Source organism: Pinus tabuliformis, chromosome X (genome assembly GCF_031772625.1).
Source record: "Pinus tabuliformis cultivar Carrire ecotype Pingquan chromosome X, CPIR1, whole genome shotgun sequence".
NCBI classification, from domain to species: domain Eukaryota; kingdom Viridiplantae; phylum Streptophyta; class Pinopsida; order Pinales; family Pinaceae; genus Pinus; species Pinus tabuliformis.
In genome coordinates, this window is record NC_142308.1 from 771,046,302 (window position 1) to 771,071,909 (window position 25,608).

At 44.0% G+C, this 25,608-nt stretch overlaps 1 protein-coding gene and 1 pseudogene across 2 annotated transcripts in view; one reads left to right on the forward strand and one right to left on the reverse strand.

The window, feature by feature from the left end:
- LOC149142149 (uncharacterized) overlaps positions 1 to 25,157 on the reverse strand; it is a 382,428-nt gene extending 357,271 nt beyond the window's left edge. Inside the window, exons 1-2 of one of the 2 annotated variants that reach the window (XM_089448053.1) lie at positions 24,767 to 25,157; positions 24,083 to 24,442 (exon numbers count right to left, since the gene is read on the reverse strand). The gene's annotated coding sequence lies outside the window, so the exon portion shown is untranslated. The remainder of the gene's footprint in view (positions 1 to 24,082; positions 24,443 to 24,766) is intronic. The other variant, XM_089448051.1, reaches the window with a different exon arrangement.
- On the forward strand, positions 21,070 to 22,296 carry LOC149142152 (plant intracellular Ras-group-related LRR protein 4 pseudogene; annotated as a pseudogene).
- Positions 25,158 to 25,608: the final 451 nt, after the last annotated feature.

A 25,608-nucleotide genomic window follows, 5' to 3' on the forward strand; every position in this document is an offset into this window, starting at 1 on the left:
GGCCGTTCCATTTCAGAATCCTCGATGAGAGAGTGCTTTCACGCCTCAAAGTGCACACAGCAGGAGGCCCCTAGGGGAGCACCCTAGATATCGTCCCTTGGGTATGCCCCTGGACCAATCATAAGTGAGATCAAATAGCCACAAGGCTGCCCCGTTAGATGATAATGGAGTAGAATCCATTCTATCTTCATTGATACACATTCCGCGGATGGTGTGCTTACTTCACCGTTAGTCAGTGAGGGAACTCAAGCCCACCATGAAACGCAGAACCACGGGGAAACAGCGTTGAACCACTTTATTTCCAAAGTGTTTTTCCAATGAACCTTTCTGTTGGGGGCTGAGACTTTACCACGGTCAAGTCGCGGGCGGGGGCGCATAAATAAGGTCTGACACTTACTTCAGTGGGCTCGCTTCGCTAGGTCCCACTATGAACTATTCGATCAGTGATTTCGTCGATCAAATCCATTGTAAGATAGCCTTGCTGGCTGTGAGAGTAGGTAGGGAGGTTATAGCAAGCAGGTAAGTTATAGCAAGCAGGTAGGTAAGTGATAGCAATGCAAGCTCCCAGGTGTCTTAGCAAGGCAGGATGCATGCATGCTTGATGTATCGGGCGGGGTTGGTCTACTTTAGCTCTTCGGTCCAGTCCAGCCAGGGTTGGTCTGCTGAGTTTCGTAGGGTGTAAACGCGGGTTTCTTTACAACGCGGACTGCGGTCACTATCTCCAGCGAGCTCTACGCTCCAGCAGTCACTATCTCGCCCTATGCTCCTCCAGTGGTAACTCTCTTTCTATCTCCAGCGCACTCCAGCAAGTTCCGTTCTTTCACGTTAGCGCTCCAGACTTATATTTCGCGTTAGCAGTGCAGACTTCCCGGGCACGATTGCATGCAGGTTTTAGTAAGCATGATGGGTAGGGGCTACGGACTTCTGCACAGCATTCAGGGTTTAGTGAGCATGATGGGGATAGTAGGATATGCACCTCCCACCACCATTCTTGGCTGGCTGTTCTAGTCGGCAGGGAAAACAACAATGCTGGCTGTGAGAGTCGGTAGGGAACTTAATCAAAGTGAAAGGGTAGTTCATTCAAGCATTTCCTATCTATTCGCCCACCCAGAACCTCAAAGTGGGAAGGGCCACAGATATTGCTGCTCTGCGAAGGCAGAATGACATATCTCGTATGGCACTGACCGGCGGCTATCGATGATCTCCCGACAATGACTGTTTCCCGCCCAGTCGAGTAACCAAGCTGAGAAGTCCAACCGATCAGCCCAACCGTGCAGTCCAGCCCGAATACATTCCCAAGGTTCTGTAGTGGAAAGTGAGGAACTTTAGTTGCTCGACCCCCGGGAGAGGTTGAGGTCGAGTTTGAGGAAGTAAGAGGTTCTAGGTCTAGGTCGAGTAAGAGGGCTATGGGTTCTGTCGAGGTCAAGGGTCGAGGTTGCTGCAAAGAGATCTAGGTCGATGTATAGGGTGGAGGGTCGAGGGCCTAGGTTGTATGTTCTAGTGGGAGTTGTAGGGTCGAGGGTGGAGATATACCGAGTAGGGTGTAGGGTATAGACCATGGCCTAACCCACCAGTGGTTCTATGGCTGGCCCATAGGTTGGGTAGGAGCAATGCTCATTCAGCTATGTCGGGTGTCTCTGACAGACTATGTGGGGAGTGTCGTCCCGTCCCGTCCCGGTGGGACCGCCTCACTTGTAATACTGCTTCCGTCCCGGTGGGACCGCCCCACCTCGAACTATGTTATCAATCGATGAATCAAATCCTTCTCTGTCGTCCGTTGGACCGCCTCACCCCCAATATGTGGGCTTTCATCCGTCCGTTGGACCGCCTCACCTCAAACTATGTGTTCTATCAATCTCATCAATGAATGAGTATCAAGCCGATCAATGAGTATCAAGCATCATCACAAAGCCTTCGAACCATTCCACTATCATACTGGCACGTAATCGAAGCTAAGTAAACTAGGTGCATCGTAAGTCAAGCATCAGTAATGCAAGTGTAAGACGAGAATGATCCGTATCGTTAAGTGACTACGAGGTGTAGGGCCGAGGAGAGTATCGAGGGTAGAGAACATGGGGGGCTTAGATTAGCCCTCGCATGGGGACGAAAGATTAGATCGTATTGGGAGTGAAAGAACTTCAAGTAGAAAAGAAAGCTAAGCATCGAGTGCCTAAACACTTGGATCGCCTCTTTGGTAATATGTGTGTCCGGTGGGAGCAGGGGAATAAGTGTGCTTCGATTCGATTCGTGCCGTAAACCTCTCTCGTAAGAAGTGTGCTTCGATTCATCCGTCTCTGTGGGCACCCTCTGTAAGTCAACAATCGTTCCTCATTCAGTAAGTTCCATCGGTACTAGGTCCATCGGTGCTTATCATTGAGTAAGTTCAATCGTTCCTCATTCAGACTCGTATTGTTAGATCAATCACTAACTATCGATCGTTAATGAGTATCAAGCAGCAGCAGCACAAAGCCTTTGAAACATGTCCACTAGCATACTCGCACGTAATGGATCCTAAGTCGACTAGGTGCATTGTAAGTCAAGCATCAGTATAGGCCCCAAATGCTCTATATCGTGAAGTGCTAACGAGGTGTAGGTTCGAGGGTCGAGAACATGGCTTAGATTAGCCCTCGCATCGAGCCGATAGATTAGCCCTCGTATGGGTACGAAAGATTCTCTCTCGATGGGGAGTGAGATTAGACCTCCTCGATGGGTACGATGATGGGTACGTGAGATTAGCCCTCGATGGGTACGTGAGAGAGATTCAAGTAGAAAGCTAAGCATCGAAATCAACACCTGAATCGACGCCTGGATCGAGATTAGAAGTTGTCGGCAGATCCCTGGACCCCCCAAGTTTCTCAAAAGAAATGCGTTCTATCGCCTTTTTTGTTGAAGGGGGCTCTTTCTAAACGGGAGGTTTTATTAGGCCAAAATAGCATTTCCTGAATCCCTACTATACAATTGAGTGCATCGCCACCTGGGATCGACTCTTGGATCGACTATCAACTAAGACTCCTGTATCAACACCTGGATCGAGTGAGTACCGGCATTTCCACCTGGCATTGAGTGCATCGACAAGCGGCATTGACAAGCACTGACTAGCTGCACCGACGGACCCTAGCTTCATGCACGGACTATAGCTTCGCTGAGTAGAGCATAATTCATGCACTGACAAGAGTTATATCACAGATGAGTAGCTGCACTGAGTAGCCGAACTGAGTAGCAGCAGTGACTAGAGTTGTCTAGAGTTGTAGCACTGACCGTAGCTTCTAGGCACTGACAGTATCCCCGCCCAGCAATCGATTCCATCCCGCGAATTGTGGAGAAACTTCCTCTCCTTATCAGTCGAGCCCCCTGTCGGGTCCTTGCACTAGGAAGCGCAAGCCCCTCCGGGACCTTGCCGAAGTACTTATCGATTCCTTACGGGGCTTTGGTCAAGCAAGCTTATAAAGAAAGCCCTCGGCAAGGAAGAAGGGAGACGACTATCAGACTTAATGCTTGTAGTTATTCTTAAGTAATCATTATTAGAAAGAGAATGCCCGCTTAATGCAAGCAAGGAAGACCTAACTCACCCTAACCCAGCAAGCGAAGCGATCTATTAAGCTTCAGAGTAGTGATTCTTAAGGCAAAAAGTAAGCTCTTTCATGGGAGTAGTTCTTCTCCTTTACCAAAGCAAAGCTCTAAGCAATCAAGAGCACAATGTGAGGATACATCGTAGATGACATGCCAAAATGAAGAGAGCACCTACAGTTTGATATGGAATTCCAGAATCTACACACATAGGTTAGGAAATATCTCGACGATGTTCGCAAGGAGGTGGAGTACAGAGCACAGGTTGCTACTATAGTAAGCCATGCCCTGCTTCGTACGCCCACCAGAACTTCCTCCGACGTACAGATTGACGACGGCCGGCTACCTTGCCTGTGATTCATGGCCCTGAGCAAAGAAGAAAAAGCACAGATCGGTCCGGAACGAGCTGGAGTGCGGCACTTGTCGGGATTCGAAGGATTCATGAAACTATGACTTATTCTTCCGACAACCCAACAAGAGGACCCTGCGAAGCAGAGCGATTATCATGACTTCTTCCATGCTTTTATGGTTGGTTTTTATGGAGCACGATCTCTCTTGGGGTATTCTTATCAAAAGGATGGTGCCGATGGGCATCTAGGAGGACTGCTTATAGATACCCGGACTAGGCATAGATAAGATCAAAGTGTTGTGCTTTTAGAATGGCCTCATATTCTGTCCGAGGCATGGTGGTGGCCATGTCTTTAGCGAGAAAGGGAGGATAAACGGCTCACCCTCCTCTCCCTTTGGTCGAGACGGGCTTAACGCCGGGGATTGGGGTGGGTGGGTAAATAGTTGTCAGTCTCGCAATTCTTCCTCGCCCATATGAATGAGTTTCGCGCCGTAGGAATACTTTATAGGCGTGTTTCACCCTAAAATCGCTATTCTCAGACAGAATAAAAAGACGTGACGCGCATTACTTACGAGCATGTTTGGGCCTTTCATATTAGTTAAGGGAAAATGAGTATCCCATTGTTATGACCCTAAAAGAGAAGGATTGAGGGGAAGAAAGATTTGAGGGGAATAAAATCAAATAGAAACCCCACACATGATACATAGGTTTTCACTGCGAATCAGCTACGCGTAAAGGTGCACGGGACGAGGTCCGTTAGTACTCCGATCCGAACTAGGAGAGGCAAGATCTCTCTCCCTTTGTCCGGAACTGAATCAGGCCCCATCCGAATCCACTCACCGAACCATTTTCCGAGGCGGGAGGGGGCACGATGGATCGAATTGACGCCTTCTCCACCCCGGTGACCCAGATCCCCGTCTGGATGGGCCGAATGGAGTTTGATTCGATTGATCCGAATGGGTACGAATAACACATATGAGCTCGTTACTCCCAACTGGACGATAAATCTATGCTGCTCCCCCCCGTTAGGGGGAACGAATACTATGCTGCGGAGCGAAAGCGACCCCCCTACCCGGGGGCATATGCTGGCTGTTCTAGTCGGTAGGTAGGTTGTAGCAAGCTCCCACGTTCCAGTTCCACGTCCCAGTTCCATGCTGGCTGTTCTCGTAGGTAGTTTGTAGCAGGTAGTCAAGTGATGCAACTCCAGTAAAGCAAGCTCCCATTTCAACTCCCACTCCCAGGTGTGTTAGCAAGGCAGGATGGATGCTTGGTGTGGGTTTGCATGCTTTAGCTCTGAGGGACTAGGTTTTTGAGGTATTAGGGTCACTTCGGGTTTGGTACCGTTCATTCGCTCCAGCGTTCCAGCCAGGGATTGTATGAGGGCCTAGGGTGTGATGCTTTAGCTCTGAGGGCCTAGGGATTGTATGAGGGCCTAGGGTGTAAACGTGGGTTTATTTACAACGTTGCGGGGTCACTATCTCCAGTGAGCTCCATTCTCCAGCGAGAACTCTCTCCATTGCAGCGAGCTCTATGCTCCTCCACTCCAGCGGTAACTCTCTGTCTATCTTCAGCGAGTTATTTCTCCAACGGGTAGCTTAGCAGGTTCAGGTCACGCTTCCATGAGGTCCTATGGTTTCTATGGCTAGTTAAGTTATCTAGAACGAGGTGGTTCGGCAAGGTCTCTAGCATCTTCTCGTGATCCAGGTGATCGTAAGTAAAGCAAGTTAGACAGTAAACCAGGAATGTCTGTTCTGTTCATTAGACCTACCCTCCTCATTGTCGGCCTATAGAACCCTTCCCCCACTGGTAAACCTTCCCTTCCACGTCTAGAGAGAAGAGACCCTTTCAGTTCTTTTTCCACCCTCAGCCAAAAAGACTCGGCCAGCAAGAGAGATAGGTCAATCGCAACTTCCTCCATATATATTACTGTTCCAACTGTCGCTACCATGGGTTTTCTACCATGCCTGAACTGTCGTATTCGCGTGCCGGAACCGCGTACTCTTATAGGTTTCTATCCAATGCCGTATTCTCCCGTATATATCTTTACACCGTTACCATTAGCAGAGATCTTCCCTAATCAATGGAGCTGCAGAACCATTACTTACTCATAAATCAACTCGGCGATGCCCAAAGGATCAGGTACTTTTCCCCTAGTCAAGAACCTCGGTGATAAGCAACTTTTACCCTACTAATTCATTGTTCCATTCCTTGCACTAGGAAGCGCAAGCTCCTCCGAGACCTTGAACCTCCCTCTTGCTGTCTCGTGGGCGAGTTCAGACTCAGAAAGAGAAAAAAGAACCTAGCTTAATAAACCTAGCTTAAAAGGTAGTAAATCCATCGTGCCAATGCGAAATCCATCGTGCACCGTGACAGATTAGCCCAGCTACTATTTTCATTTCTATCACTCTCGTGTACACATCTTTACCAATCATTCGTGTGGTGGACACTTATCCAAGCGAACCAGATACAATAGGGTGCCCAAGGGGGTGCCCAACACTCAAGGCATGTAGCTTTCTTTATTTTTGCAGTCCCAGGAGACAATATAAAGGTTTAGGTTTCATCATTTCCATACAAACATAAATGGACTCATTAACCTAATTACAACTCGAAGGTGCGAAGCCGCTTGTTCCCTCCGGGGGGCAAGGAATTTCATCATAGACTTTACCATTGCCTCATGAACCAAATTACACTCCTAACTTTTCTCCTATCTTTTCTATATCAAGGTAAACCCAACTGTGCTAATAAGGTAAGGAAGCCGATTGAACCCTAGCTATAAGGTCAGGGGATTTGATTTCACTGTTCCACGAAGCTAGGGAAGGTAAGCCCAAAAGGATATTAACCAACTACTGTCTCGTAGCTATCATTTCACTAACATTTTGTATAACTAAATATTGACTAAGGTCAGGGGATTTCATTCACGCACAAGGTCCCATTCAATATCCAATAGAAATCATATACTTTATAGCTCCATCGCGTAAACCACCATCGTAAGCTATAAATCCCATGATGGTTAGTCCACCTGCTCCATGAGTTGTCCCCCTCCGTTCTCCATGACTGGTTGTCCCCCTGCTCCATTGGTCTGTCTCCCTGCACATGAACAACAAAAGAGAGGTTGGTCCCCATCCCAATGGTCCACCAAGAATGAAATCTCTTATTCGTATGATCTAAAGAAAAGAAAGAGTCTGGGTGTAAGTTGTTGGATATATATATGTTTCTCTAAAGACCCTTGTAGTGAGAGCTGAGTTAGACTTTCTGGTATATAAACCTATTGCATGAAAAGCAGGCGAAGGATCGAGCTCACATCGTGTTTTGGAACCTACTTCAATGGCCGGAATCAAAACCTGAGTTTGAACTTCTTAGGTGTGTTATGTCCTGAAACGTGTTTACTCGAGCGGCAATAACCTGCGTTTGAACACGTTCTCTGCCAATTTCTTTGTTCACTTAATACCTTGCACTAGGAAGCGCAAGCCCCTCCGGGTCCTTGCTTTCCTAACGTCAAGCAAGCCCCTACCGGTCCTTGCCTGGACAAGCGACTACGTTCCTCTCCCTCTTGGTCGAGCGACTATGTTCCTCAAAGCCTTAGCTCTGCGAGTTTGAAGGGTCACCTTTCAGGACCTTGAGCATAGCAAAAAGCTCATTCAAATGGTGGGTACGGGTTATTCGTTCCCAGAGCTAGGCAGTACCATACTTACCGGACCGAATTTGTGGGGGCAAGAGTTCATGATTCCAGCTTATCCGGCCCACCTAACATCCCTTAAGCACAAATGATAAGGTACAACAAGGGAGGGTTTTCCAGTGAACGATCCATCGATAAGATATGATAATATTGATTACCCGCGTATATCTGTTTACATCTCTTTTTCTTACTTATATGCTTCGACAAAGAGGCTATCGTCCAGTCCTGGCCTTCCTGGATACGTAAAAGGTATAGGGTTGTGTGGGTGTTTCGTGAAGTGGGGGACAGCGTTATCTATTATTTAAGGCAGGGTTCCGGCATAATAATACCACCAATACCCATGTTACCCTGCTGCCTCGCAATCACCTTGCGAACTTGCTCGAGGTAGGTAGGAAGGGTTGATCTGTCTCCTCTCCTCTCTACGCGTTCGTGAAAGACGAGCCCCTTACCCCCTCGTAGTGCTAAGCTCGCGGCATAATGACATATATAATTCTATATCTGTTTGTATACGATATTCTTCGAACATGTTGCGGAAGTTAGTGAAACACTAGACAACTCATCAACTACTACCCTTCTACCCATACAGCCCAGCTAGCCCATCCATCAGACTCAGACTCTTGACCCTTATACTGCTTAGACTCACTCTATATACTTATAGCTATAGACCCTTCCTACATCTACCTATCTGCCTATCTGCCTAACCCAACTAACCTATACACCTGCTACCTATCTAACCTATATTACCTACCTGCCTAGCCTACCTTTCTTACATACCTATCTTACCTACACACCTAACCCACCTAACCAGATGGAAGCGGTGTCTCTCTTCCGCTCCAGACCATAGGATCTTACTTGGCGGAGCTTTTTGAACTTTTAGCTCCTATTTTGCCATTTTCAGGATGCGTAAGCAGGCTCGACTGTTAAGGAGAGGACCTTTAGGTGCTCGACTATAGGGAGAGGATGCGCAAGCAGGCTCGACCGCTAGGGAGAGGAGGCGGAGGTTTTCACATCTTTGCCAATGAATGATAGATTGAAGCTGAGCGAACCAGAGTGGAGTGGTGACAGAGGCACCCATAAGCAAGCACCTGGCAGAGACAGCAGGACCTACCCTTAATAAAGAAATTGCCTACCCTCTAACAAATATTGTCGGAGCTTATTCATCACATGGTCTCATGGATGGCTTTCACTCAAAGGCTTAAGGTTGTTTATAGTCCATACATAGTGCATGGGACTAAGCTTTTGGTCTGTAAGAAGAAGGCTAATTTGCCATGGAACTGACTCTATGGCCTTTAATCCAATGGGATAAATAAACAAGGGGAATAAGAATCCAAATACGATACCGCATCTCTACGTTTCACCTTTCTGTCAAAAGATTATGTGAAATAGATGATAATGGCATATATAAGTTTCACTTTGCCAAAGACTAAAGCTTGTTGTTTCTAAAGGCTTCTTGCCATGGAGCAGCTTAAGGCAGTCTCTAGGGCTTGAACTACTAATGCACTAAAAAAGAGCTAATTATATAGTCGTTGTCAATACCCGGTTGGTATTGCTGAGAGTTTCCTGGCATAGTTCCCTAGTCAAAGTACCCAGTCATATTGATGATTCAACAGACATAGCCATAAGCCATAGCCATAAGCAACAGTCAGTGCCCGATACCCTGTAGCCAATACCTGCCTGGGAGACCGTTATAGTCAATACCTACGGTAAACTCTAATCCGCTATAATCCATAGAGGACCCGACAGGGGGCTCGACTGATAAGGACCCTTTAGGGGGCTCGACTGTTAAGGAGAGGAGAGGTGAAGTCTACATGACTATTTGGAGCACTGCGGGAACATACCCCTCCTTATAGAGGATACTCCGCTAATTGGGAATAATCCACCTACTCTCATCCACTATAAATCCCCTAGGCTACTAATGCTAATACAACAATGGTAAGAGATAGGGTAAGCTATAGATGTAATTATTCTCCATATTTCCACAATAGAGATAGAATAGATATTGATTCCTTAGCTGTAGTGTAAGAACTACACTACTAGTTGTTTCCGTTGGGAAGGGAATAAGAATGGGACTAATCTCCGGGGTTGACTCCTACTAGGATACTTGCATATCTACGTTTACCTTTTCCCATATCTATATTTACCTACCTTTTTTCCATTGTAATTTGTCACTCCGAAAGTGTCCGTTAAGGCTAGTTTCCATGGAACCTACAGCTAAGATAAGACGGCAAGCAAGTAGTCTAAGGCAAGAAGTGCAAGTACTTACTCTGTAGGTAGTGTTCCCAGCCAGGAGTAGTAGTGTAGTATTCAATATTGATTTCCACCGATAGTAAGTGCCCAGGAGGTACCACATTGCTAGCCGATCAGCCCGCTGCTATAAATCCCCTAGGCTACTAATGCTAATACAATACAATGGAAAGAGATAGAGTAAGTTATAGATGTAATTATCCTCCTCCATATTTCCACAATAGATAAGAGCAATAGATAAGAAATAGAATAGATATTGATCCCATCCCCCTGTAGTGTCAGCATCCCCTGTAGTGTAAGAAATAACTACTATATGTTTTCGTAAGCTCTACTACTTGCCTTTAAGTCCAACTACTAGCCTTATATAAAAGTTCCATGGCAGCCTTAGACTAGACTCCTATAGTCTGTGCATTAATAAGTTTTTCACTAGACTACTACTTTATTTATTACATTAACCACACCAGACAATATAGTTTTCTCAATGGCCTCAGGTTCCAGTCGGGGCAGGCACACAAATAAGTGTGGTTGGACAATATGCCAACTTCGTCTAATATGGGGAATCAACAGGTGGGGAATAAGAATCCAAATAATTTGATATCGCATCGGGACGTTGACCTTGTCCATTGTAACAAATAAAGAATTACTTGAACCTAGAACTGGATCCACTGCCCTCGAAATCCACCTAGACCCTTGAGCCCTACCCTACAGGGAACAACTCCATCACCTACCGAACAGGAAACGTTTGATTGCTAATACCCTTACTTACTATGACAGGAGGTTTGTTAGTTCTGGTTCATTCCACCATCCCAGGAAGGTAATTGCCACTCACCAGTTGTAATAGCCGGTCATATAGCTGATAGCCAGTTGTAATAGCCATGCGGTAATACAATAAGGGCTAAAATGGCTCTACCCATGAACCTTTGACAGGAGGTTTAAGAGCTCATTGCCTTTAGCCGCTAGTACAACATGCCACTGGGACTAATTGGGAATAATAAACAACAAGGGGAATAATCCCAATATATGAGCGCATCTCTATTCTTAGGGATGAGTTGAGCCTATCTTTGCGCCTTGGCTTGATCTCCGTGAAAATGATGTTCTTTGTCCAGAAGTCTATGAATCGTAGAGCCTGGTCGTTGAGATGGGTGTGTGATGGAGACAGGTCCGGGGCGTGAAGTGAGCAGGTATAATTTGCTACTGGATTTCGGAACAATAGGAACAAAAGTATGGAATAAAAGAAGGCATCAAGGGCCCTTACTTCTTAGGGGTCACTCACTATTCATATGGTGAGGGATCACCCTCCGCAGATCAGCTTGGAAATATGTTAACCAAAATCCGGGGCCCACCTTCACTAGCTTACGGCATCGTATTGGTGTTGGAGATATACCATTAAGGGGGGAGTGTAAATCTTGTGATGTAATGCTTTATCTCTGTGGCCCCTGTGAAACTTAAGGGAGGGTGTAAGAATTCTGGGTGTAATCTTCACATGTGGTGACGACACACTCATACGTATAATTAATGTATTTGTAATCATGGCTAAGGCCATCCATTGATCATTTATTCTAATTTATTGTAATGCTAGGGAATGGTTAAGGTTTACTTCAGAAAACTTGTACACATAGGCTCATTAACCCCTCTTGGGGGCAGCGCCCTACTTGAGTTTTGTATAAATACATTACAACTCTCATTTTACATTATCATATTTTTATCTTCTGGATCTATCCTATAAAATGTTTTCTGCCTCAGGGCATCTACATCTTTGGCGTTCTCTTGTGGTTGGCATTTCTTTCTTTTATGTGCACTTGTGCATCTCTTGTGTAGCACACTTGTGGTTGGGCATTTTTGCCTCTCTCTAGCGCACTTTTGCTCCCGGGTTGGAGCTACCTAACAGGCACTACACTTTTTCTTTCTTAAACGTAATTACGTATATAAATAATGACCAGCGGATACGGCGTCCGGAGAGGGTTTTCACGTTTTGTTTAGTGGTTTGGCCCCAAAATGAAAAGTTTTGAAATGCCCTCGATCTCCCTCTTACTGTACAATATATTTCAGGAATAATTCCTAAGTCATTTATCCTTTAACGGGACATAAAGAGAAGATATCAGGCGCCTTTCACGAACGAGAACGTATCTGCCCTAAAAAGAAATAAGGAGATAGACAAGGTCCTTAATTTAGCTGTAAATCCATCCCTATATCTGACTATTGTTTGTATAAAAGGGTCAAAGCTTATCGGGAAGACTTCAAGTGAGTGCTTCCCCTCAAGGAAATACTTATTTAGGGAAGGACCGGGCCTGAAAGAAAGGTAAACCCAACCAATAGCCCAATAGGGTGGAGAGTTCAAGTAAGTTCTATATGTAATTATTGATTCCGGAACCGGTTATGGAGCTTTCTTTTGATGGTTGTAATTACTCCGGTTATGGGTAAATAGAACGTATATAAAGCATATTTTATTAGCAAAAAAGAAAGTCTTTACAACTCAATTGACGAAAAATAGCAGTATAATATAAGGATATATCTAAATGAAAAGATCACACCAAATCGACTTACTTAGGGCGGAGTGCTCGACCAAAGCCCCACCCCAATAGATAGTCCACCCCACGGAGTGCTCGACCGACGTCACGTCACTCTCTTTTTCATGGTAATTAGCATAAATAAGTCAGTGCATAAAGAACACTGTTTCACTGCTATTTTTACCCACTCATTTCATCAAGTCAACGATGCGCTAAATTACCTATATAAAGAACCGGATGACCAGCAGCATTGTCGATCTATAGCCCTTCGAAAGTCGATCAAGAACTGGGAAAGAGAGAGATGGCTCACTCACCTCACTTTGTTTGTGTCGTAATAGAAAGAAAGTTCACGTTTACCCGAAGAAAGAAAGCGGGTCGTGAATTTCATAACGATGGATGCGTGTTGGCTCGACTTCTTGAGTGAGTGCTTCTGATGGAAAAGACTCGCCATGCCATAAATAATGAATAAAGAAAGGGTGATTCTCTCTGTATATAATTCTACCTACATCAGCAAGGGAGTGAAAAGCGTCACACCCCTTATAAGGGGAGGATTTCATACCAAAGATCGCATGGATACCGCTATATAGGAGAACGCACTAGATCGGAGAGGAACTGGAAATTGGCTTCGGATCGACTTTCAAATGGTTATGGCCCACCTATGTGAATGGCGCACACGGACTTTCTTTTTAGTTCATTCATGAAAACGTTTCCTAAATAAAGAAAGAAGTGAATATCACATTCAATGGAGTGCGAAGCGAGAATAAGCCCCGCTAATTACACTGAAAAGACCCTCACCATATGAATAGTGAGTGACCCCTAAGAAGTAAGGGCCCTTGCTCTCTCTTTGGTCGAGCAAGCAGCTTCGCACCTTGTCCGATGCGGACAAGCGACTTCGTACCAATATTCATTAATAAAAAAATTCATTTTAGTATCCCCGTGGAATATTGCCTTGGCCTTATAAAATAAGATATTTGAATAGGTGAAACCTGCGAATTAGAATGTGTTTTGGATTTGTTCCAACAAGACTTAGTGCCTTTTCCAAACCTGGTGGGTGGTGCTTTAGATGTTATATAAGCGTATCTATTCAATTGCGGATCTCTTCAATTAAGGTTCCCTTATAGTTGCGGTAAATATTATTACATCTGGATAATCTCCATTTTCTTTTTTACCGCATTCCTTGCACTAGGAAGCGCAAGCCCCTCCGGGACCTTATCGGGAATAACTCTATCTGTTGGCTATCGTTCGCTCGGTGGACCACCCCTTTTGTAGATGGCAGTTGTCCTCCGGACCACCCCGCGTAGATGTGGGCTTTGTCAATATCTCTTGGCTCTATGGATTGAATCGGTCCCATATGGATTTCACGGCATAAGGATAAAGGCGCTAGCAATCAAGCATCCGGCTTATCTACCCAACAAGGATCACCTCTTAAAATGGACAAGTTCAATTATATATGCGAGTCTCCCAGCATAAGCCATTCACTGAAACGATTAACTAAAGCCGTTCCGTGTCAACCACTGCTCCCTACGTAAACTGAATGAAATTGCATTCTTATAAAGAATGGAAAAGGATAAAGAATAGTAGTAATCCCCCAGCTTATTCGCTTATGCTCAGCTATGTAAGGTTCCCTATTTATATAAAATAATAAGGGAATGAATATATCCCCATTTTCTTATTCGCTGACGCTCTGGGGCATAGATAGCAGCTTCGTTTGCGCTCTGCTTTATAAGTGCCTCTCCATTTCTAATAATCAAAAATATGGAGTACACAGGATATGGATTGAACGTTTATTGTGTGATGTGCACCTATATAGATGCATGGGGATTTCTAGAAGATATATGAGGTTTTCTATTATTTGATAGAAAGAGAGTGAAAGCCGAAAGCCTTACGGGTTGTCTACATCCAGGACTTTGAGTTCAAGCCATAAGAAGGTAAACTAACTAGCCATAGGGACTTCTGGTACTAGCACTTTAGACACTTGCCTTGCTTAGTCACATGTACTAAGTTCCATGGAGCAAGGCCTCTTAGAGACTGCCTTAAAGTCCATACAGTAATTGGTAACGTGGATTCGTGTTTCCTATCGTTAAACCCTGGCTCCTTACTCCCAAGGTGCAAGTAGTATATAAAGCACTCAACTTGGACATCAACTTGTATTTCTGCTCGGCGACCTCCTTATTAGCGACCAGCTCTTGTAAATCCACTTCTTGGGAATGAGATTGGGTATGGACCTCCTGGCGCAACCTCCTTACTATTGTTGACCACTGGCTCTCGGCACTGACCGGTTGGCAGGGTATCAGCAACAGGGTATCGGCAACAGGGTATCGGGACCTCCCGGTACGGATCTCCTATTGGCTGACTGGCATGGAGTACAAGCCATAGAGTCAAAGCCATTGAGTCCCAGCATTGACTCTTGAGTACCGGCATTGACTCCTGGGATCAACTCCTGGTCCTGTAATTATCTACCGGCTATCATCAATGACAACCATTATAAGCTATGACTTCTGACTATTGACCGGCTGGCTGTGACCACTCTCGGGAATGACCTGAAGGTAAGGACTATTATGATTGGCAGCACAAAAAGTTGAGATCCCGACAATTTGGTGTTGAAGTTCCGAAAAAGCCCAACTTTCTCACGTGTTTTCATTGGCGGAAAATGGCATCTGAGACCGGTTCAATGATTGACCAACAGGGCCAATCCGACTCGCCGTAGGAAGACTTTGGGCGGCGTGTTCGCTAAGGCACTTGACACCCCTCGACTGGTCGGCGAGATCTCCGTTATTATATACGTAATTACGTATATAATATATATTATAATTACGTTTATAATGGAATGGAAGAAGGGTGCTTCAGATCGGGAGTAACCACCAATGAGGGGGCAACACTCACTCCACTCGGTGAGGGGGGCGAAGGTATAACCGATAGGGATCACGGGAAAGTAAGGGTTGAAAGGGAAGGGTAGGTAAAATAGTGATTGGATTTTGCGAGCTGTTCCAACCACCAAAGAATCTGTCCTTTCAACAAGTGTGATAAAAGCATATCCTAGCAATGAATGCTGGCTGTCTAAATTCATCACCAGTATCTGGGGTTTCAACCCGGCCCGACAAGAGAAGATAGTGCTATACAAAGTAATAATATTTCAGCAAGTGTAGTCGAACGCCCGTGAATGCTAGAAGTTCAGGTAAGTGAGCCGGTCTGGTTGGTACACACATTCCAGGTGGTTGGTAGCAGGCACTAACATGAAAGGCAAGTGGGCACAGGGCATCTCCTAGCAATGCTGGCTGTCTAAATAAATCCAATCGTATCTGCTGGCTGGCCGGGTTCGTTCATCCCGTCCCTACAAGAGAAGTATAGTGCTTGCTGTACCCACTAACTAAGCGATTCATTCAGGAAGTGTTATAGGGCTAAAAGGTCTAGGTCTGAAGGTGGGTAAATAGAAGGTGGCAGGCATGAAATGAAAGGCGGGTAGGTCTGTCTATTCCTAGCAATGGAGTGGGTTCTAATTACTGCTGAGTAGTATCGCCAAGGCTCGACCGGACCAATAGGTAATAGTGGTACCCAGAATAATTAATAAGGCAAGGTAGGGTAAAGGGTAAATATCCTAATGCCTATCCTACTGAGATTTATGGCTGAAGCACTAGGTTGGGGCATAAGTAAGTAGGGGGGTAAGTTAGGTATGAAATATAGGTTGGTAAAAGGTGGGTTGTTGGTTAAAGGCAAGCTAAGCATAATAGGGGTAATAGCCCATGCTGTGCCAACCCAAGTGTGTAAGATCTTATAAGTAAATAGTAAATCCAAGAAGTAAGTTCCCACGATCCCACATCACAACTGAGCTGCCCAACATAAAGTCTTCCTGTAGGCAAGTAAATACGAACAAACACTATAAAATAGAATCATATTCCTGCTATAATTCCATAAGCACAAGCAGTAGCAGTAGACCCAGGAGCAGGTCCAGGAGCAGCAGTTCCAGGATCATTTCAATCAGCATCAGTTGAACCAACAGCATTACCCGTAGCAGTTTAAGCAGCAGCATCAGAAGAAGATTCAGTTCTCAACCCGTTTAACTCAATCGATATCTCGTAAGGTGACAACTTGAACTCCCTCTCCTCGTATGGCGTCGACTTGGGGAACTCAATCTCTCCTGCTCCCGTTCCAAGGCACCATGGGGAATATATAAATAAATATCGTCTGTTGATAACATGGCTCAATCAATATGCTCATATGGAAACAACATGGCTCTCAATGTCCTCTGGTGGGAACATGGGGGGACTTCCCTCTCTCGGGTATCCTGTGATGGGGGCCTTCTCTCTCGCGTATGATGGAAACTAGGGAGAACTCAATCACTATCTCGTCTCGTGGCATATGGGGGACCTCACTCACTCACTCTCTCTCAACTGGGTGTGATGAGGCCAGGTTGATTCTAGAACTAACCACGGGCAGTAGGTAACTGAGATTCTTTGGGCAGGTTGATGAGATAACAGAGTCCATTGGGGCAGGTGGATGATAGAACTGCAGCAGGTTCCGCTTAGCATTTGGGATAAGCTAGCTATTGGGCCCAGCTGATTGACTATAGCCCAGGTTGAATAGAAACCCGCGGTAGGCTCATAGTTGAATTGTACCAGCTGCTTGAAGAGAGCCCCAGGTTGACTAGATATCCGTGAGCAGTAGGTCCATAGTTGAATTGTAAACAGCTGAGTGAAATGAGAACAGGTCGAACGTATACCCGTGAGCAGAAGCAAGCTAATTGGGTAACAGCTGTTTGTGATGGGAACAGATTGAATAGCTCCCCGTGGGCAGAAAATAGCTTATTGGGTAACTGGTAGATTCGATAGCAGGTAGAATAGATACCCGTGAGCGTTAGGTAAAATAGCTTATTGAATAGCAGCTGGTTGATTCAATACCTGCAGCAGACTCCACTGAGCTGTTGGCGTAAGAATTCCATTGGTCCCAGCTGGTAGTGACTCAAACAGAATAGCTACCCGCGAGCAGTATGTAACATAGTTGAATTGTGCAGGTGGATGAGAGACCAGAGCTTTTTGGGTAGAACCTAGACCATGTTGACTATAGTCCCGTGGTAAGACCTTAGTTTTTTTGGTAACCAACTGTTTGTGATTCGAACAGGTTGAATAGCTTCCCGTGGGCAGTAGGTAACTTATAATATTTGGTAACCGGTGGATTCGAGAACTGAGGCCTGTTGGTCCTGGGCGTGAAGAGAGAACAACTGGATGTGTGTGGCTGTAAGGTGCGGCATGAACCTCAACTGGGTGAATCGAGACCAGGGGCTATTAGAAAACCAACCGTGGGTAGTAAGTTACATAGCTAAAATGTGAACTGGTTTCTTATATATAGAGATTATTTGGGACCAGCTTTTTTATTAGAGACCGGGTTTACTAGAGCCCCGTGGGAAGCCCATAGTAGAATGGGGAACCATCTGAATGATATAGCAGGTTGAATATAGAACCATGCTCAGTAGGTACCATAGCAGATGTTGTAACTTCGGGCAGTATTTCACTGTGGTATTCTAGAGAACATAGTTATGCTGGGACTGGGTGTGATTATTCCAGGTTGATGAGATAACAAACCATGGGCAGTAGGTAACATAGTTTATTTGCTCCATTTGATTAGAGAACAGAGTCCATTTGTGCAGGTTGATTATATGCAGCAGGTATAACAGAGCATTTGGGATAAGATGTCTCTTGGGACCCGCTGTTTGCGAACTGTTTTAATAGATACCCGTGTGGTAAGCCCAGAGTCTAATTGGGACCAGCTGTTTGAATAGAGCCCAGGTCTAAAAGATACCCGTGAGCAGCCCATAGCTTCTTCGGTAAAAGCAGGTTGTTATGGGAACAGGTTTAATATCTACCCGTGGGCAGTAGGTAAAATAGCAGATGGTGAAACTTTGGTAAGTCGTGAACAGGTTTATTCGATAACTGAGTCCATTTGGGAAGTAACTAGGCTTGAGGGGTGCACTGACTGCTGCTCACCCTTGGCGGAGCTTTTGGACATTATCCCTACGAGATTCGCCATTTGACCGTGGTGGAGGTTAGTGAAGTTTGACCTATCATTTGATCATCTCTCATTTTACTTATTGGCCCCCCCAAATAAGTAAAAAAAGAGTCGAGTCCCTCACCTTTTTAGGGAAGGTGAGCAATAAATCCCTCCGGGCCTCACCCTCCTAACCTCGGATGAGTCCCTCTATTTTCTGAAAATAGAGAGATAAATCCCTCTCCTGGACAGTCGAGTGTGCTAACGCACCCTCACCATATGAATAGTGAGTGACCCCTAAGAAGTAAGGGCCCTCCTCTTCTTGCATTTTCAGGAGGCGGAGGTTTGAACATCTTTCCCTCTCCTCGACCTCGTAACCTCGGCCGAGCCGATGGCGGCCTTTTGTTCTTCGCGTTGATGGCGGCTTTTGGGGCCCCTCCCCCAAAAGAGAGTTGTTCGTCTCCTCTCCTTATCAGTCGAGCCCCTGACGGACCTCACACGTTACCTCTCCGTTGTCGAGAGTTCGGCAAGCTCACCCTCACACGTTACCTCTCCTCGACCTCGTAACCTCGGCCGAGTCCCTTTCGGGCCTTTGTCGAGAGTTCGACAAGCTCACCCTCACCCGTTAGGGCCTTTGGTCGAGATCTGATCTATGTATTTCCTGTAAGTGCTGGCTATAAAGTATCCTTCATCTTCTACAAAAGCGAAGCTTGCTTGATCTCTACTTTCTTTCACCTCACTGGGCTAGAAGAGCTTGTCAGTCTCACAGGTGCTGTTGGTTATATGGCCTCAGTGTCAATAGGTTTTACGAACACGAAGTGATCCCTAAAACAGACTACTGGACCTGGCTAACTAGTCCATTGAGGCTCCTGTCATTGGTGGGGAGCCTGAGCCCCAGTCGTTGGTTTCAAAAGCTCGAAGACCAGTCAACCTCCTTGGCACCCGCCTCTCTTACTTTACAAGATCTAGCCCATACGACCAACTGCCCTCACCTTGTCATTATTCACCTCTCCACAAGGCAAAGGCAGTCGGAAGAGCTCCTCTGGTACCTTTCCGAACTCAATGGTTAGCATACCAATAGTGAGGAGTCTGTCGACGAACGATTAATTACAGCCTATCCTACCATTTAGGTAGGAATAGGCTTTGTTCAGATACTTGCTCTCATCTCTTGAATCTATGAGAGAGAGTGCCAGGCGAAGCATATACTTCACAATTAGAGCCGGGGACCGATAGACCTTCTTCTCCCGAAGACCGTCTAAGGTCTATCGGTCCCCGGCTCTAATTGTGAAGTATATGCTTCGCCTGGCACTCTCTCTCATAGATTCAAGAGATGAGAGCAAGTATCTGAACAAAGCCTATTCCTACCTAAATGGTAGGATAGGCTGTAATTAATCGTTCGTCGACAGACTCCTCACTATTGGTATGCTAACCATTGAGTTCGGAAAGGTACCAGAGGAGCTCTTCCGACTGCTCTTACCACGGGACTATAGTCAACATGGTCTAGCTGCTACCCAAAAAGCTCTGGTCTCTCATCCACCTGCACAATTCAACTATGTTACATACTGCTCGCGGGTAGCTATTCTGTTTGAGTCACTACCAGCTGGGACCAATGGAATTCTTACGCCAACAGCTCAGGCTTCTGGAATTTTCACAAGTCTAAGGAGACAAAGAAAATCGAAATTTTGGTGTCTCTCTCTATTTCATATCCTGGATTGGGAGATCGAAGTCTTCCAAGTTTCATTGTTGTCGAACGCTGCCAGTTGTCGTAAGTTGCTGCATAGTGGAAGTTGATGGGAAGAGGTCGAAATTCTTGGAGGCTGACTTGGTGTGGAGGGAAGATTTGGTCTTGGTCTAGGGTGAAGAGTCTCAAAGAATACTATTGGAAGGAAGAATTATCTTGATTGGGTTTTCCCCTCGAAGGAGGTTTTGCCCTAGCATGTGCCTACATCTGGTGTCTATTGTTTTATGTGCTGCTGCTTTTGGTAATTGGTTGATGAACTAAAGAAAGAAGATATAAAGAATCTTAATAATAAGAAACATCACAAGTAATTATCGATTTACTGCCTTTCTGATTTTCTAACATGGTCAAATCTCTAGGGAGCACAAGTCAGTTTTCTCTAGTCTTTGAACCTAAATCCACTCCATTTCTCTCCAATTGAATTGTTCCTTAACCCCATATGCCCCTAAAAATATATATTGGTAAGCTAAGGCATTGATGTTTTATCCTACATCACCATTTTTTTCATAAACCATTTAAACTATTTTGTCGAGGTTTTACTCTCCTGGTGATTCCTTGGTTGTGTGTGTTCAGGAACCTTTCCCTTTGAACTGAAACCTAGAAATTTCCCTAAAGAACCCTAGCAATCCTATCTACCTTAAACCCAAATGGTTCAATCATTTGAAAAGAATAATACCCTCCTCCATTAAGGGCATTGTTGCCATTGTTTTAAAAGAAGAATACGCGTATCCTCCCCTACTAGGAGTTGATGTTGTGTTGCCTTTAATCGCATTGAGTCTCGCAAATTTGATCTAGAAAGGGGTAGATCCTTCTTCTCCCCTCCCTCCTTTAGAGATGTTGTTGGCATCCATAGTATCCTCCCAATTTGTCGTGGTTTTTATGTGGAAAAGTACCAAAATGTTTCTTCTATCAATCCCTTATAGGCAGTGTTTTAGAAGAAATTTCAATTTCCCTAGAAACTAGCTCCGTCAAGGCAACTGATCTGAATGATGTTGACCACATGGAGACATTCATGCTGTCATGGATTCTAGGGAAATTGGCAATCCAACACTTGTTAACAGGTACTCTGTCATGAGTGGATCTAAAGGGGAGGAGAATGTTGAAGAGGGTAAAAGGAATTCTGTAGGAGCCAAAGTAGAAAACAAGAATTTTGTGGGACTGATTATAGACAACATAGATGTTGAAGGGGAACAAAAGCTCAGTTTAATAAAGCTTGCCAGCCTGATTGAGATAAATGCCAAGGAAGATGCTAAGAAGTTGGATCTTCAAGGAAGATTGATGGACCAAGTTGAGTGGTTGCCTGACTCAATTGGAAAGCTTAATAATCTTACTGAAATCATTTTGTTTGAAAACAGGATAGTGACCCTTCCTAGGAAAATTGAAGGATTTTCCAAGTTAAAGAAACAGGATACTCATGCAAATCAGCTAATGAATCTTCTAGATTCCATTGGTGAGTTGCCCAATCTAACCGATCTAGACTTGCATGGCAATCACTTATAGACTCTACCTGCTTCAGTTGGAAAGCTTTCTCGGATTGTATCCTTGGACTTGAGTTCAAATCAACTTTCATCACTGCCCGAGTCTGTTAGACAGCTTAGCAATTTGAAAACACTGAGTATTGAGACAAATAAAATTGAAGAGCTACCGTATACAATTGTCAATTGATCAATATGTTGTTGAGCTTCAAGCAAAATACAATCAACTCAAAGCTTTGTGTAAAGTTATTGCCAAGCTTGAATCATTACAAGTCCTAAAATAGAAATATAACGGAACAAAGAGCCTTCCGTCAACAATGGGTTCTTTAACCAATTTGAAAGAACTTGATGTAAGCTTTAATGAAATGGAATTGATACCGAAGAGTTTGTGCCTTTCCACAAATCTTGTTAAGCTTAATGTTGGCAGCAATTTTGCTAACTTACACAAGTTCCCACGATCTATTGGAAATCTTGGGATGTTTGAGGAGTTAGATATTATCAATGATCAAATAAACGTCCTCTCTGACTCTTTTCATATGCTTACATATCCTCAAATTCTTAAATATGAAGAGACACCATTAGAGATAGTGGAAGGCATATTATTGAGAGTGGAGCTAAGGTCGTTGTACAGTTTATGCTTGGTTGTGTTGCAAAAGGGGATGCAAAAAAAAAAAAAGACTAAGCCAAAGGGGAGGTGGTCAATATTCTGCTCATGTTTGAGGAAATGCAAGTGGGCTGAAGTTATGGAGGAACACCATTAAACGCACCTAATGCAGAAGCAAGCTTGTCTAGTAATACATAATCCAGTTGTTTGAAATCCCAAAATTAGACCAATCATACTGGAGAAAGGTCTAGAAAAGCTTGTAAGAAAGGTCAAGGTAAAACCATAAAACATGAAAGATACAAAGATACAGCTACCCCAATGAATAATGTTGGACAAAGACTAAGGTTAAAAAAAAATGATGAGCAGATAAACCAGGTACAAAATAGAATTGACCAAAAGAGTATTATTTTACAAGAAGAAAGTCATGTTGTGTGACATGAAAAAATCATTTGGCCACATTGAGAGAATTCAGGAACGTAATAAAATTCTAGATCAATAGTGGGATTCCCTGAAAAAGCAGATCCTTCCAGCAAAAAGTAATGTGCGGGCCATTAAGGATGAAATTGGTGCCTTGAACTTTGGTTTAAGGCAATTCCAAGGTCAATGGGTTGATGCAAATTCTGTTTGACAAGAAGCATTGAAGACTCCACAAAGCCAGAAGGATGAGATATTTGTTGAACTGAGTTGCAGAATTGGTGCAGCATATCAGGATTGCTTTATAGAGGTGGCTAGAAGGAGGACATCGACAAAACTCCATATAAGGCAAGCAAGCCAAGGAATAGAATAAGAAAGACTAAAGTGATCAGACCAGGACAACCCTTAAAATATTTGCTTGCACATACTCCTCAGGATGTCTTAGCAGCTATGGGTTATTTGACGTCAACTTGATTGGCATTAATGATGCAGACCTAGCATGGTTGGCTCCAGAAGCCTTAGTAGGGCCACTGCCTAAGGTTGATCGTAATCTGCACGTGAAAAACTCGTTCTCTAAAGCGGTAGCTATCATTCAGTCCCAAATGAAGATGGTCCTATAAATTCTGGTAAGGAATATAACCTTAGATGTTTGATAAAGGATGTGATAGTGATGAAATTATTGGAACAAGTAAAATGGAGGTTGAAAACGCATGTCTAAAAGAAGAACTTGCTTTAGCAGTAGCACATATTTGTACTCTTGACCCAGGATTGAACTATAAACCAATGAATGGAAACAGTGAAGAACTTGCTTTAGCAGTAGCACATATTTGTACTCTTGACCCAGGATTGAACTATAAACCAATGAATGGAAACAGTGACCATTGCATGGTGACATCTCCAACCAGCATATTGGTCATTGGACTACAAGAACTAAAGAAGGGTGTTGGTTTTCTTCCTATGGCAATTGTAAGTATCGAAGGAAGTTTTTCAATTCTTGAGAATTGGTAAGTGCAACATGAACAGAGGGGTCATCTATATGGCAATTGTAAGTATCGAAGTTTTCTATTGGTTGAACCAGGGGATTACATTTCTGAGGTGCTCGACCTCAAATTGGTACAGCATTAATTCAAGAACTCGTATCGTTGTTCCTGATACATAGATGGATAAATATTATTTCCTCAGGAGTTATCTAGAATATGGTGCGTCAGAGGATCATTTTCCATGAAACTTAACAGGATGACACCAGTGGACTTTCTATGGACGAGTTTGCAGATCATAGCGCACATGTTCTACTTTGCCACCCCATGGTATACAGGACTTATTTGACGTCCTGGACTGACCTCGTAACCAAACCTCAATAACCAATGTAAAAGGAATTTTGACACAGAAGCTAAGACGAATAACTAACAACTATACTAAAGCTTAATACAAAAGAAAGAAAAACAATATACTCCACAGAATCAATACCAAAACAAAATGGTTCAAGCAATACAATGTCCCTGAAAATTGAAGGAAACAGAAAAACTCACTTAAGTGTTAAGCTGGCGAACGAAGCCAGAGAAGTTGTTGCGCTTGAAACAACGCGGCAGCAGATTTTGAGAGAATCGGTGGGCATCTCGAATAATAAAAATGTTGCCCGGGCTGCTTCAGGAGGCGACTGGGTCTATCCAAGGATGCTCCACCATGTCATAGGTCTTAGTAAGAAACAGAGGAATGGCGCTGCCTTGCAATCCTTCCATGAGCTGGGGCGGGACAGGAGGCTATGTTTGTGAACTCTCCTCTACGAAGCCAAGAGACGAAGCCAAGAGGTGAAGAGAAGAACCTTCTGCGGATGTCGCCATGGTAAGTAATTTACGACAGTGCCTTATCTTCATTTTCTGAAACCGTCGCTGCATCAAGAAGAGAAAACAATAAATACCCTCCACCTTCCTTCACAAATCAGTGCGTAAATGAATAGCAAATATCAAACCCATAACCAACATATCAGCTATTAGGACTTTCCTTAATATTTCCACTACTAGACTCCAACAAAGACTAAATGATGATCAGAGATAGAAACAGAAAACAGGAGGAAAGAAGAAGATCACAGGGAGAAAGCAGAACCAGAAAGGAAGAGGAAATCCCGTCATGAAAAATAGAAAGAAAGAAGTTGAAGAGAGGACAAAGAACGACTCGGAATAATCATAATTGCCCACAGTGGAAACCATTCTCACCACCAATGTTACACCTCTGGTCTGTCTTCTGTGATCTACAAAAATTTAGATTCGAAATTGGCAAGATTTTGTATCCTCCTCCGACGTAAATGTTCAACTGCAACTTCATCATCTTCTTCCTTTCTAATCTCCTTCACCAAATTCTCGTCAATCTGTCCGGGAACGCATCGCCTACCCAACTCTGCAACGTCGAAACTGATTGCGTATGTCTCCTGTTATCCTCTCCAACGCCAAGATGTCTTAGCTGTATACCTCCCCTTTCAGAGACGGGCACCCCACAATACCCAATTATGTAATCAATATATGTAAGCCTTTATCAATCAGTCATATCTATTCTGTAAACGATGTCGTTCAATCTATTAGTACATCAGTATTTACCGATAGCTCCCATAACAGGACTTGAGCTGTCTCTTGAGGCTGCCGTTGAATCGTCATGCTCTGCTGCAGAGATCATGCACGTTAATCCAATCTTTTAATCATTATTTAGAAGGGTTAATCCAATCTTTTAATCATTACTTACAATGGTAATCTTTTAATTATTATCCAAAATAGTTTGTCCTATTTTTTAATCATTATAAATAATATTAAATGAGTCTTTTAATCATTATTTAGAATAGTTCATCTCATCTTTTAATCATTACTTACCATGGTATGTGAATCTTTTAATATTACTTAGAATGGTTTATTTATTCTTTTAATTTTTTTTAGAATGGTAAATGATGCAACATTGTTTGCACTTTGTAATCATTACCAAATATTCTGGGCTTTCTATTTATCCAAATTATCTTTTTTTTGAATTTTTTAATTATTACTTAGAATGGTAAATGATGCAACATTGTTTT